Raw genomic sequence first — 14,356 nt, forward strand, 5'->3', positions numbered from 1 at the left:
TATTATCCCAAATGTACTGTCAATAAAAACAAAATACATGGTTCTACTTCCTCTTCGGATCGAAGGGAGTAGATTCAAAAGCATCCACTACAGTAGGACTTGGGGTAGGAGGAATTGAAGCCGCAGGGGCAGAAGAGCTAGGAGTACCCTTCAGGTGCGCCTTCACCATCTCGGCAAAGCAGATTTCAGCTTCCAAAGCCTGTGGCCCTTCATCATATGGGAAGTGCACCCCCACCTGCCTGTCAAAAGCGTCCGGATCCATTGTCCTAGGGCCTGAGCCCTGATTATAGCCAGACTGGAACGCTTTAGCACTAGCCAGGTGTGCCAGACAGGAGTAGCGCCCTTGCATTTGCTTTCCCGCCTTGAAGCAAGTAGTAAGAGCCTCGGTCAAGCGTTGAATATCGGCCTGAAGAGAATCCACGTTAGCCTCAGAGGCAGCCAACTGCCTCTTATACACATCCTTGGCTTCAGAAGCTATCTTCAGATTGGTAGAGGCAGTGGTGGCTCTCTTCTCTGCATTGTCAAGATCCTTCTCCAGCTTCTTGATGGAGAGGGATTGGGCTTCAGCAGTGGCGCAGAGGGCCATGGTGTGGTATAGACCCTGTATAACAGAGGAACAAATATGACCATAAATGGAAACATAAGTAAGCAAGAGTAACATAATTCTGAAGGAGCAATACAAACCTCTATGGCCCGAACCGGGGCAGAGGGGAGTAGCTGTTCCAATCCCATTTGGCTGATGGCTTCCTCGTCCTTTGGGAGCCACATCCCTCGGGCCACAGCCAGTGCAGCTGAAGGGTCTGTAATCATAGAATCCCCTGAATGCAGGACTGACTTGTCAGCCCTGGTGAAGGAGGAGTCCAAGGAGCCCCAGTTTCAGCCAGAACATATGCTCTGACTTCATCTTCAGGTTCGGCCTCTCCAGCCTTTTTCCCTCTGCTTTTAGAAGGGGCTTTGCCCTTGCCAGAGGATGGGGGTTTGGGGTGTGATTTCTTCATTGGTGGTTCCTCAGCCTCCACCTCACCCTCAGTAGACCTAATAACGACCAAGGGTTGGGCATCTTCGGCTTTCTTTTTTAAAGCCTCAGCCCTCCGTATCTCCTTCTCAGTCATGGGGAAACTATCAAATGATGGTAGAGACAGATCCATGAGGTCTGCAGCAACAGCACTGGAGGCAATATCCTTGAGGTTTGAAGAAGTTAGCAGGTCCTCGATAGGCGAGGGGTCACTCCAGACTCGTTCCTCAAGAAAAGAAAGTCTGTTCCTTGCTGCGGAGGATGGGAATGTAGTTGAAAAAACACCAAGAAACTCATAAGTACGGCGAAACATTAAGACTTGGCAAGGAAAACAGCCAGAACACTTGGTATGAAGGGAGGTTAAGTATTCTATACCTAATTTCCCGAACTTGCGCGGGATGGGGAGCGTAATTGATTGGGGCACGAACCATTTTCCTTTAACTATAACCATCCTTTCTTTCCACTTCTTCTCAGATGAAGGAAGGTTCGTGCATATCCTCTGATGAAGGGGAGAGGTAAAAAAAAAGCGACCAGGCTCGGTCCCATGCTTAGATATATTGCAAATAAGCAGAAGGTCGGCAAAGGTCAAATCCAGAGCCTCTAATTTCCGGCGCACCAACAGTGCCGAAAGGATGCGAAAGAAATTAGGATTTACCTGAAGGGGGGCAAGACCTAACTTGTTGAAAATTAAATGATAGAAGGGGTGAAGAGGGAACCGGAGGGCGCTAAGATGCCCTACCAAAAGAAGCAACTCACTCTCTTCAATTCCCTCGCCGGAGGTAAAATCGGCACCCTCGGGATATTCTACAATTTCTACTCCCTCAGGAATATCAAATTCTTCCATTACCGAAGCAATAGAGAACTTGATGCGGCGAATAGAGATGATTGTTTTCCTCTCTTCATGAGTAAGAACATTATCAGAGCCTGAGGTGGATGTCTCGGCTGGAAGGGGGGAAGTATCTAATTGATTCAACGAAAGATGATCTGTAGAAACCCTAGAAGGGGGAGCCCTAATGCGAACGGGGGAAGATGAAGGTGTGGATTCAGAATTCCCAATGTCTATACGTTCTGGAGTAGATGAAGTACTCATAATGAAAGATTGAAGAGAAAGATGCGAAAAAAAACTAACCTGACAAGGCGATGGGATGAAGAACGCAGGAGTGTAGCTAGGGCGAATGTAACTGTTGCAGAATCTTGTACGACGGAGTAATAATAAAAGTCCTCAAACCGTCTCTGAAGCGAAGTAAAAAACCGGTTTCAATTCCCTCTTTAATGCGAGCCGTCACTCAATTAAAAATGAAATTTGGGGCAAAGTGTGGAGGGAAAAAAACTCCCTCCAATAAGAAGCGTACACGTCATCACTACACATATCTACATTCCAAGGACATATAAGGCCCATCATGCTCAAGCCCAAATTGAGTGTATTTTTAGCCCAAGACCATTGTTATTTGTCTTCCAACCTCCATCAAGGCCGAACCAAGAGGTCATCAGCCCAACTTGTTAATATCGAACATCCGGTCCGTTACTCAAGCCCAGCCGGATCAAAGTATGTTCAGCCCAGTTATTCAAGAGTGCACAAGTCCTACCAGTTGAAGGATTTACCGTAGAAGGAAAATTCTGAGATAGGAAGTTCTGTACAAGGCAAGTTCTATGTATGGAAAATTAGACAATGGAAAGAACTCTATTAGTAAAGAATGTTTATATAGAAAGAATTGGAGAACAAGCAACGCGAGTCCTACCATAATTTTACAATCTTTTGTATATAAATAGAGGCTTAGACCTCCAATAAAGGGGGGAAGCAATTCTACGCTTCGACATATATTATTCTTGTTTATTTTTACTATTGATTGAGTGAGTTGTTTTATTTTTCTTAATCATTATTGGTTGAGCAAAATTTTGCACCTACACACGGTATCCTGGAAATTTAACAGGGAAAAGTACTGATAGCCCAGTTACCTAAACAACAAAGAGATTGGTGCCCTCCATATTCAATCTATATTTTGCTAACCTTCAATCTAGTTTATATTATTTGTAAGCCATTGGAAAGATTGTCATATCTGTCCGAGTTGGAAAATTTTGTTAATATTATCCCTTGAGATGGAATTACACTAAGCTGGAAAGGTTTTTGAGGCCTTGGAAAATTAGAATCATTGAGAAGTTTGGATAATATCTGCATATAAATAAGCTGTCTGACCTTAACATGCTTCGAACAGATGGCATCTTTACCATCCTTATTTGGAGATGAGTGAGTCCAAAAACCTTGGACAAGGACACATCTGTCAGATTTGAAGAAGTTAAAAAGAGTAATTTTATTAGTTTTGGCCCTGAACTTTATGAGATTTGGACTTGACAAATTGGAATATTTGGGTTGATTGGTTGCACATACATGGTAAGATTTACTCAATTTGTCATTTTTGAAAATTTTGTGATTTTATTTTGAATTATGTAGCTATTTATTTGTCAGCTTATTTGACTATTTTGTATGTTTTAAAAGTCATTTTTTAATATACGAAAGATCTTGATATGAAAGGAGAGAAAAAATAACAAAATTTATAATTATGGAATTCAAACCCTAATATAACTTAATAACTTGAATTCTTGCCCGTATATATATCTTCATTTGGGAGATTATTTTTATTAAATTTTTGAATAATTAAAACTAAAAATTACAAGTTTTTACCATGAATGATCTCTTTATGGTGGACAAGAATCTTAATTTACATAAAAGGCTTTTCATAATTGTATTTTGATTTGATATTTTTTAATTACAATTAAATTTTAAAGGCATACCCAACAAAGATATAGAGTTGTTGAAAAACATAGAGAGTGCTGAAGAGAATATCTATATAATCAAATACCATTATTAGATTGGGAAGCATCTTTTCCTTGAAAACCCAAGAAAATAGACATGCTGCTGGCCTTATCAGGGACTTAGCAAGCCAAATCTGCAGTGTACCAAAATTATAGTGGAGCTTAATTTTCTAATGCAATTAGTGCGTTGTGATTCGGTTATGGCTCTTACAGTCCGTGGAGATCACATTGAGCGGAACTCTTAATTCTTTTATGGATTTTAAGAAGTGGTTTTGGAGCCCGAAAATGAAATCCCATCTTTTCAAATCCTTAAGGAAGAGATTAAGAACATAGACGTGTTTTAATCGCTACCAACACTAAATTACCATGATATACACACACTTGTATATATATTGAAAAAGATCAGTAAAAGAAAGCAAATTAACGATAGAGAGAAAATCTGACAATTCGTTTATTTTAGTTTGCTAAAACATGATATACAAATTATAAAAGACTACAGCGTAGGTATTAAATTAGAGGATATTAATGTCTTTTTAACTATCGCCGCATTAGATTCAAGATCACATCTCAAATTTTAATAAATAAACCTATGCTGTTATATATTTGGGTCAGAGTAAATGCACATTGATATGAAGTTTTAAGAAATTGAAAATCATCTTCCCAGTAAACATCCAAGTTTCTTTTATTATTTATTAATCCAGCCCCAACTTAAGTTTCAATTATATTTGGGCTAATAATAGTAAAAATTGAAAATTGTGATAAGCAGTTCTCATATATATATTGGAAAAAGAAAAGAAGAGAAAAAAAAGTGAGAACTTATAATTTTGTTGTATAGAAATAATTGAAGGTGATGTTTTCAAGTTTTAATAGTAAAAATTGAAAATTGTGATAAGCAGTTCCAAAGTGAATGCTTATTTCCCCCCTTTTCCCTTTGTTTTGGTGTGAATTAAGATATATTATACCCTTTGCTATTAAAGTAGTGCATTAGGCCTCACAGAAAAGCTCTAGGCTCGGCAAAACCCAACAGCAATATCAACCTACTACATGACCCTTGCACGCAGGCGCATATATAACCCTCAATTAGAGTATTTAATCGTACAATTATTGATTTTGAAGCATGTGTAGCTATTTATACTTTAATGGAAATGCTATGAATGAAGTTTATGATAAATAATCCATGTTTTGGGATTGAAATAGAATTTAATACATCTTTTGTCCTATTATAGAAGAATCCATACTATAGGGTTGTTGAGATGAATTGAGTATATTCCTTGGAAAGAAAGGTTATGTGGATTGCTTGAATGTTATTTTAGCATGGAGATGGATGTAATACTTTACATATATGTTGATTATGAATTAAGTGAGGTGGTTATTATTGTTTAATTCTCTTTAGAAATTATATTTATGATGTGATTATAATATTGTATAGCAAAGGAGAAGGAAACAACAATATCGACGATATACAATGATAAGTAAATAACTTAGAAAGTATCAAGGTGAGTGTAATCATTAGAAGTTTTATACTTAAATGTATATATTAAAGTATAGAAGATGTATATATGATATGAAGATACCTATAAGGCATGAATACGTCTAATTGACATGAAAATGCTTATAAAGCATGACTATAATACCTACAAAGCTTGAAGATGATATTAAAGAAATTAAACTGAAATTGTCCGATAATATTTATTTATATTATGCTGATATGGTAATGTTACTCATTCACTGGGCTTTAAACTCACTATTTCTATATATATATAATTTTTTTCAAGTTCAAGATTTGGTAGCCACCGACGAGTCTAGATTTTGAGTTTTGGATAGGGAAATAAGCAAGAGGAAAGTCTTTTGCAGTATATTTAATTATTGTAGATGGGTTTGGTACTGAAACTTGTAATTAAATTTTTATTAGTACTTGGAGAATAAGTTTGTAGTTTGTTTTTGCTATTAAACATGCACTCTGGTATAAAGTAGCGTCACCAATGTTCGATGTTGTTGAAGATGGATTCTGCGCAACCCGGATCTGATCTGACTTCCTGAATAAAGAGAAGAAAAAGTGATCCTACAAATTGTTGGGATTTATATGCCCTGGCATAGCAAATTCCTATCTGGATTGTATTGACATATGTTCCTGACATATCTGAAATATTTATGATTTATATAATTGGTGAATTCAATGTATTATGTTTCGATTCACTATGAAATTGATAGTGTCCAGTTAATTATAAGAAATATTTATATATATGTATGTGATGACAATCAATGCATGATATATAAATAGTAATTATAAATTGTTCATAGTCGGTAATTATGGATGGACTCATAATTAATTAAGACTTGAACTGGATCCGCGTTAGGTTGAGATATATTGCGAGAGCCGTCGTATGCAATTACTCCCTATCACCGTCATGGCATTTGACTCTTAAGCATGAGAAAAGTATAGACTCTTTTATTAATTAATAATTACTTTGATTTGTTCGGCGGATTCTTCGAGATCCTTAGACCGACACTTTGGGTAGTTATGTAATTAATAGTTAGAGGGTTATATTTTCAATATTTGCATCATTGCTACTTGAATTTATTTTGTATTGATTATGGTTGATCACAAAGTAAATTCGAAGGCCTTCGTGTGTTTTTAGACAAAATGATTTATTATATATTTATTTATTTAAATTATTATTTTTGTCAAACAAACGTTTTATTGTGATCAAGCCAGAAATAATCAAAGGTACCAAAATAAATATATTAATTAAGTAGTCGGATTGATGGCTATATTTATCCGATAACTAATTATGCATAGAGGGGTCAAAGTGCAATATTGACTTAGAGGTTATTTATTATTTAATTGGAGTTCAATTAATTTCTTTTAGTGGAGTAGAAATTAATTTATGAATTAATTGAATTGGGTCCATGGACCGGGCCAATTATTAATTCATTGTAGCCAATAAAATAATAGGCCCAATGGATTCTCACTCATAGCCCAACTTGATATTGGAATCATATTAGATTTGAGACATATGAATTAGAGATGGAGAAGGATTTGTTGTTTCCTTTTCTTTATTTTTTATGTTGCCTATAAATATACATGGTCTATGTATATTTTAGGGGGTGATTTTGATGAGAGGAAAAAAAGGAATAACTTTTCTCTCTCTAGAAAATTAGGGTTTATGTTCTCATCTAATGGAGGCTCCCACAAGCCTAGTTTTCCAAGGTCATTCATGGAGGCTTATGAGTGATTCCTAAAGGCAAGACCATTACCAAGAAGATGGAGATCCATGGAAAAGATGTCTAGCAAAAGGGATCTACAATAAGTGAGAACATTCACTTTAGAGGAAAGTTTTAAAGGTTTACTCAGACCTTTGATGTAAGTATTCAATCCATTAATTGAATGATACATCATATTTTTATTTTTGCATAAAACTTGTCTCTATGTGATGAATCAAGATCTATGAATCAAAATCCCTCGAAAAGTTTTTAAAACTTGCACGTTTCCCAACAGTGATATCAGAGCATGGTTTGATTCATTACTAGAGATCATGATTTTATGAAAATCATCATTCATGGATCCAAAATTATATTCATATATATTTTTTGATGTATGTTGATGTATGATTTAATATGTTGATATATATTGATACATAATGATGTATGAATAATTGTGAATGAATGATGATGTATGGTTGGGCCATGGATGAAGCTTATAGGTTAAATTAATGTAATTTTATCTTTGGATGAATGTAATTAAGGCTTTGATTTAGCCGTTTGAAAGTTCAATGATGTAATTTAATTTTTTCTATTGTATTTCAAATTGTAAATATTTTTAAAGCCATGTAATCTTCGTCAAAGGATGCTATGAAGCTTCAAGAAGGTCTAAAAGGGTTAAATTATGCTTCAGTAATTTTCTGGAATTTTTTCAAATTTTTTGGAATTTTTCTGGAATTTTTTGAGGCTTAATTTAATTTTCTGGCATTTTTTCGGATTTTTTGGAATTTTTTCGGCGTTTTTCCGGTGGCCGGAGCTTCGCCGGCGGCGAGAAGGGGCGTCGGAGGTGGCCCGGATCAGGTGTGGCTTCAAGATGGTGAGCCTGGCGCGTGTTCCACACGCGCCAGGAGAGTGCACATGCTGGCGCGTGCATTGCACGCGCCAGCCAAGGGAGCTTGACCTCCACGCGCGTGAAGGCGCGTGGAGGCTCGTCCCACGCGCCCCAGGCGCGTGGGAGCGCGTGAGTGTGCATTCCACGCGCCCCAGGCGCGTGCCGGCGCGTGGGAGCGCGTGGGAGCACGTGCAGCTTGCCCTAGGCACGTGCCAGCGCGTGTGAGGTCCTCCGGGCTCGTTTCAAGCGGCGTTTTGCTTCTCCTGACGCGTACAAGCTTCCTATGGGTGTTTACAGACAGTTGAAGGATGCCCGTACAGCAAGAATAGTTTTTAAATGTTAAAAGCTGATTCCATTGGCCATTTTATTTGCTTTATCTGTTATTTGTTTATTTATGCGATGTATGAAATGCATGGAATATATAATTGTTAATTATTATTCATGCATTGGATCCATGATATTTATTTAAATGGCTTGATTTATATTAATTAAATTATGAAAATTAATTGGATTAGATTACTAATTAATTTGAGGGCACTTATTGGGAAACGAAAAATTATTTTTAAATTATTTTTAAAGTGTACTTCAAATTAAATATTAGTGAATCGTTTAAAGTCCAAATATTTTCTAAATTTAATAGGATTAAAATCAAGACGTTTTGCATGCATTATATCATGTAAATTGAAAACCCTAATTATTAATGACTAAAAATTGAGTGGGAGCGGGGATTTTTATACATTACCCCATGGCCTTTGTTATTAACACCATTGTAATTAGATCTTCAAAAATAAGGCCCCACGCATGATTTGAAGAGTCTTAATATTACAAGAATGGTTGTCTCATGAAAATAATAATATTAAATGTTCATTGTACTTAGATCTTTAAAAATAAGGCCCTACGCATGATTTAAAGAGTCTAGATTATAATGACAAGATATTTAATATTTTATTTTTCATTAGAGCATTAATAACGTTATACACTCAATCTAAAATCAATAGTGTTAGCTTCCCAACGAAGTGGTCTATACTAGGTGATTTTAGAAAGGCTAAATTAAATCGGGAATCATTTCATATGATAGACAAGGCATTGTCTTAAGAGATATGGAAATGATGGGATTTGCCTGCCAATAGCAATAATGAACTTCGCCAACCGAATAAGTTATTGGCGTATTGGTTATTCGATTTTTCATGCAGTGGTTAAGGGACCCGCATATTATTATTTTAATGGAAGTGCTCACCTAATAGTAAATGAATCTCAACAATAGTAATAATGAACTCCTCCAACAGGATAAGTTATTGACATATTGATTGGTTGATTTATTATGCTACAGAGTTGAAGGACCCGCATTAATTAAAAGGGATTGTTCACCAATAATGATAATGATCTCTTGTTCGATTGAGATTTATTATATTATGTGGTTAACAAACTCATTTTAATTTTAAATATGCATGACAGAATTAATAATTCACCTTGCATGTTGTATGAATGCATTTATATTCAGATTAATTATGTCTAATCCAGTTTATCTACTTGCTTACATATTCTATGATATTGGACCTTATTTATAATGACTGGAAAATGAACTTAGATATTTTATTCACAACGTAAGGGTACAAAATGTGTTTATTACTCCTATACCTATCTCTTTTACTTTGAGATACCAAATTTGACATTAATGCTTTTAATAAATTAGATAAGGCAAATGATATGACTTGGTGCAATATTCTAGAGTTTAGCTCGAATATACTCCAAAGCTAACATTTGTATTATTTTATTTTCTTCAAGCATCATATTAAATGTCAATGAGATATTTTGGTGAGATTAGATAGAGCATATGCCTAAGTACTGTATCAAATTTAAATACCATCAAGATAGCCTGATGAACTCCAGTTTGAAATCAAATTTTGGAAAATGATTGTTTATTATTTAAAAATTAGCTGGAGATCAATAAGGCTGACTTGGGTGGTAAGTTTCAAGTTGACATGATTATTACCTTGTTACCAAACTCATTCGACTCTGTTAGAGTGAACTAAATAAGGAATCAGTTTGAGTTCACACTCGCTGATATTCTTATAGAATTGGTAACAGATGAAGGGATAATCAAGAGTATGGGCGTTCCTATCAATCTAACCTAGTCTATACCTTCTTCTTTTAGGCCCAAGTGGATGGGCAAAGCAAAGAAGAAGGATGATAATAGGACTAGGCTAGCACAAAACATAGGTATCTAAAAGGTTAAAGGGAATAAGGCAGTGTATGTTGAGGGCGAATGAAACCGTTTCTTTTGCCGTTAACTAAGACACTAAAGGACAAACTGTCTAAGCAATGACGTGGCATAGGAAAATATATATTTAATCATTGAGCCATGTTATGTGGTTGTATCTATTGATTCCTGATGGATAGATTCTGGAGCCACTAAACATGTTTGCAATTTATTGTAAGGATTTCAGGAATCCAGAAGCCTTGATGATATGGGTATATATTTATCTTTTGACCTGATGCCAAGGTTGTAACTAAGTCAGTGGGAGTATTACATCTGAAAATAGAGAGTATGAGGATATTAGTATTAGAGAACTATTTTTATGCACAGAAGTTAGACGCTATCTTATTCTTGTTTCACTTGTGGTTTATAAAAACTGTGTTGCTATTTTGTAAAACTGGTTTTATAAAATTGAATAGATATGCGATTACTTCTGGTGTGTTGAAAGATGGTTAATATACTATAATCACAAACTCTTAAAGATTTGCAGGATGTAGAAACTAATGTTGCATCTTCTAGATTGAATGTTAAGAGCAAATTTGTTATTCCTGACTCATTGTATTTTTAATGTCTATTTTTGGTTTGTTATCAATCAAAATAAGATTCAAAGATTGGTCAAAAAAGGTTAATTACCTAGTAAGGCAGGGGAGCCTAAACCAAACTTGTGAACCCTGTTTTGAAGGATAGATAACTCTTAGGGCTTAATCAGCCAGATGAAATAGACATAAGGGACAATTGGAGTCGGTACACACTGACACGTGTGGTCTTATGAACATCCAAGCAAGATTACTCACGTTTTGGATAAGTTTATCTGATGCAACACAAGTCTTAAACTCTTGGTATTTTCTGAGAAGGTTAAGACTGATGTGGAACACATATTAGGTAAACTTATCAAGACACTTCGATCTGATCGAGGATATGAGTATTTCTTGGGATAGTGCAAAGACTATATAGTCAATGAGGGTATTATGTACCAGTTTTCCGCAATTGACGCTAAATATATTTAGGTGTCAAATAGGAATAACAGAATTCCACTTAACATGGGTAGATCTATGATCAGCTATGCTACATTATCTCTTTCATTTAAGAGTTTAGCGTTAATGACATCGATGCACATTATGAACTGCATTCCATCTTAGTCTGTCTCAAGGATACCGTTGAGCTGTGTTTTTGACTAAATATTAGTTTGAATCATATGCACATATGGGGTAGTCTTGCACATGTGCGCTTGATATGGACAAGTAAGTTGGAAGCAGATCATAGGCATGCTAGATTTGATAGCTACTCTAAATGTCACTAGGATGGATTATTTTATGATCTCAAAGATAAAAGTTAATTGTTTTCACTCACTGTTTATCTATAGGAGAATCATATTATGAATCACATACCTAGTAGCATAATGTTAGAGAATTTGGTATGAGTACCAGATGTACCACATGTGAACACACTTATTATAGAGATTGAGAATAATATATGAATTCCCTATTGATGCGTTAGCATCATCTATTACACAGATTCTTGCATCGGTACATTGATGTAGTGGGAGGATTATCATCCAATTCGACAGAATCATGTTTTTAGGTGAGACCATTATGGACATCCCTGTTAAACATGAGTTGGACCCAGTAAGCTACACGGAAGCGTGAACCGATGTGGATACAGATCGTTTTGGTGAGTTACTATGAAATCAGAGCTGGAATCTATGTATTCTAATAAATTCTGGGATCTTGTAGAACTTTCTAGTAGGGTGATTCCTATGGAAGGCAAGTTAATCTACAAAAAGATACCAGAAGATTTCTTAGTGAATAAATCATGAGTGTACAAAGGAATGTCATTATTTTTCTTAATTCTATATATTGATGACATCCTACTCATTTATAATGACGTGGAAGTTTTGTCATCAATTAAAAGGTAGTTGTTCAATTACTTTTAAATGAAGGATTTTCAAGATGTAAGCTATATTCCTAGGATCAAGCTTTTGCAAGATCAGGTTAAAAGGAAAATAGGCTTATCTTAATAATCCTACATTGATAAAGTTTTGACCAAGTTTGGTATGCATAACTCAAAGAATGAGTTCTTGCTTTATTGATATGGATGGCTCTCTCTAATAAGTAGTTTTTCAAGACTATCAAAGGAGATTGAGCAAATGGGACTGGAACAATATGTTTCGGCATATGAGAGTCTCATATATGCCATGGTCTATACCAAACAGGACATCCGCTACATAGTAGGGATAGTCAGTAGAGATCAGTCCAATACTGGACTTGACAACTGGTCTATTGTGAAAAATATCATTAAGTACCTAAGGAGAACCAATGATATCATATTCATTTATGGATGTGATGATATGGTCCTAGTCAGGTATGCTAGTTCTGATTTTCAATCAGAAGTAGATACTATGAGGTTCATGACTCAGTGTAAGTTCACTTAATGGAAGGGAGATCAGTTGGTAGATTGTTAAGCAGATTTCAACTGCTGACTCAAACCTGTAGGTGGAATATATTGCAGCCTTAAAGGCGGCAAAGGAAGCCTATTAGTTTGATCTCACTGATTTAGAGGTTGTGGAGTATACTAGCCTGCCTATTGAGCTATGTTGTGACAATAGTGCAGAAGTAGTCCAAACCAATGACCCAAGGTTCCATAGAGGAACAAGATACACTGAGAGGAAGTATCATGTTCTACATGATATTGTCCGGCAAGAAAATGCACTTGTAGTTAAAACATTGCATTGGAACACAACTTTGTTGATCCATTATCAAAGGTGTCATTGATCAATAATTTTGATCATCATCTGGATAACATTGGAGTTAGGTGCAATTTGAATTGGCTATGAGGGCAAGTGGGAGCTGTTGGGATTTATATGCCCTGGCATAGCAAATTCCTATCTGGATTGTATTGACATATGTTCCTGACATATCTGAAATATTTATGATTTATATAATTGGTGAATTCAATGTATTATGTTTCGATTCACTATGAAATTGATAGTGTCCAGTTAATTACAAGAAATATTTATATATATGTATGTGATGACAATCAATGCATGATATATAAATAGTAATTATAAATTGTTCATAGTCGGTAATTATGGATGGACTCATAATTAATTAAGACTTGAACTGGATCCGCGTTAGGTTGAGATATATTGCGAGAGCCGTCGTATGCAATTACTCCCTATCACCGTCATGGCATTTGACTCTTAAGCATGAGAAAAGTATAGACTCTTTTATTAATTAATAATTACTTTGATTTGTTCGGCGGATTCTTCGAGATCCTTAGACCGACACTTTGGGTAGTTATGTAATTAATAGTTAGAGGGTTATATTTTCAATATTTGCATCATTGCTACTTGAATTTATTTTGTATTGATTATGGTTGATCACAAAGTAAATTCGAAGGCCTTCGTGTGTTTTTAGACAAAATGATTTATTATATATTTATTTATTTAAATTATTATTTTTGTCAAACAAACGTTTTATTGTGATCAAGCCAGAAATAATCAAAGGTACCAAAATAAATATATTAATTAAGTAGTCGGATTGATGGCTATATTTATCCGATAACTAATTATGCATAGAGGGGTCAAAGTGCAATATTGACTTAGAGGTTATTTATTATTTAATTGGAGTTCAATTAATTTCTTTTAGTGGAGTAGAAATTAATTTATGAATTAATTGAATTGGGTCCATGGACCGGGCCAATTATTAATTTATTGTAGCCAATAAAATAATAGGCCCAATGGATTCTCACTCATAGCCCAACTTGATATTGGAATCATATTAGATTTGAGACATATGAATTAGAGATGGAGAAGGATTTGTTGTTTCCTTTTCTTTATTTTTTATGTTGCCTATAAATATACATGGTCTATGTATATTTTAGGGGGTGATTTTGATGAGAGGAAAAAAAGGAATAACTTTTCTCTCTCTAGAAAATTAGGGTTTATGTTCTCATCTAATGGAGGCTCCCACAAGCCTAGTTTTCCAAGGTCATTCATGGAGGCTTATGAGTGATTCCTAAAGGCAAGACCATTACCAAGAAGATGGAGATCCATGGAAAAGATGTCTAGCAAAAGGGATCTACAATAAGTGAGAACATTCACTTTAGAGGAAAGTTTTAAAGGTTTACTCAGACCTTTGATGTAAGTATTCAATCCATTAATTGAATGATACATCATATT

This window comes from Cornus florida, unplaced genomic scaffold, assembly GCF_030987335.1.
Source record: "Cornus florida cultivar Cherokee Brave unplaced genomic scaffold, ASM3098733v1 CherokeeBrave_3.0.0_Hap2_Chr11, whole genome shotgun sequence".
Classification (NCBI taxonomy): Eukaryota; Viridiplantae; Streptophyta; class Magnoliopsida; order Cornales; family Cornaceae; genus Cornus; species Cornus florida.